A 1596-nucleotide genomic window follows, 5' to 3' on the forward strand; every position below is an offset into this window, starting at 1 on the left:
GGTGTCATTGGCAAACTTACTGAGGGTGTGCTCTATCCCATTGTCCATGTCACTTACAAAGCTGTTAAACAGTACTGGTCCCGCTACTGACCTCTGAGGAGCCACTCGTCACTGGTCTCCACTTGGACATTGAGCTGTTGACCGCAACTCTTTGAGTGCAACCATCCAGCCAATTCCTTATCCATTGAGTGGTCTATCTGTCAAATCCGTGTGTGTCCAATTTAGAGACCAGGATGTTGTGTGGGACAGCATCAAATGCTTTGCACAAGTCCAGGTAGCTGATGTCAGTTGCTCTTATCCACCAACGCTGTAACCTCATTGTAGAAGGCTACCAAATTTGTCAGGCACGCTTTACCTTTAGTGGAGTGATACTGGTTGTCACCAGTCGCCTCCTTATTCTCCATGTGCCTTAGCATAGTTTCTAGGAGGATCTGCTCCATGAACTTGCCAGGCATAGACGTGAGATTGATTGGCCTGTAGTTCCCTGGGTCTTGCTTTTTTCTGTTTTTAAAAATGGGAGTTATGTTTCCCCTTTTCCAGTCAGCACCTCACACTGCCATGATTTCTCAAACATGACGGAGAGTGGCTTAGCCACTTCATCCGCCAGTTCCCTCCGGACCTGTGGATGCATCTCGTCAGGTCCCATGGACTTGTGCACCTTCAGGTTCCTTAGATGATCTCAGGTTCCTTAGGTTATCTTCTCCTACAGTGGGTGGTTCTTCATTCTCCCAGTCCCTACCTTTGCCTTCTGAGACTTGGGTGGTCATGTACTAATATTTGATTGCTTCAAAAGGTGCAAGCAAAGCCAAAAGGACCAATCAAAGATCTTCTTCAGTTTAAATCAGTGTTTTGTTATTCGCAGATAAAATCAGTAATAACTCCAGAAGGAAATAAAACAGTATCTTTCCTTCCTTCCTGATGCCCACAAAGGACAATAAGAAACCGCTCCTGAATACCAAATAGGTTTGGATACAGGAAGAAAGTAACCCTTTTCAAAACAAAATGAAATATAGTAGCTTGAGAGAGACTCAGAAGCAGCTCTATTTTTCTTAATCTCTTTCCCAAGGAATACATTCAAATATTGGCTTTTTTTGAAATCTTGGGTTGTACACTTCCTCCCTCTCTTGGAGGGAGATTCTTCATATTTCTTGATGTTTATTTCAAAATGAGTGACAAAATATGTGAATCTCAATTCCAGAAATGCTGGCAGTTCTCTTTGAAGTATTATCTTCATCATGTGAAGAAATACAGCAAATATTTTTTATCTTAAAAGACAAAATCAGCACAACTTCAATGGATTTTTGAACTTATGACCCCTGTACTGCATTGCCCTAACCTACCCTAAGTTTTGCTGTATTTGTACCATCTTATGTGACCAAAATGGTAGCATGGAAACTTGTGGTCAGAGCGAAATAGAATGATAGTAATGTCCAAAAAAAGGAGTCCAAGCACTGACGGATGTGCCTGTGTTACCTGGCACACTGCTTTCAGGTATATTGATGAAGTGCAGGCTATTTTACTATGCTTTAGTTTTCTTGTTCATCATTAACATTTTTGATTTTTAAGTGTTCATAGTTCTTGATCTGTGTATCCAGA

Source organism: Cariama cristata, unplaced genomic scaffold (genome assembly GCF_000690535.1).
Source record: "Cariama cristata isolate BGI_N322 unplaced genomic scaffold, ASM69053v1 scaffold3209, whole genome shotgun sequence".
NCBI classification, from domain to species: domain Eukaryota; kingdom Metazoa; phylum Chordata; class Aves; order Cariamiformes; family Cariamidae; genus Cariama; species Cariama cristata.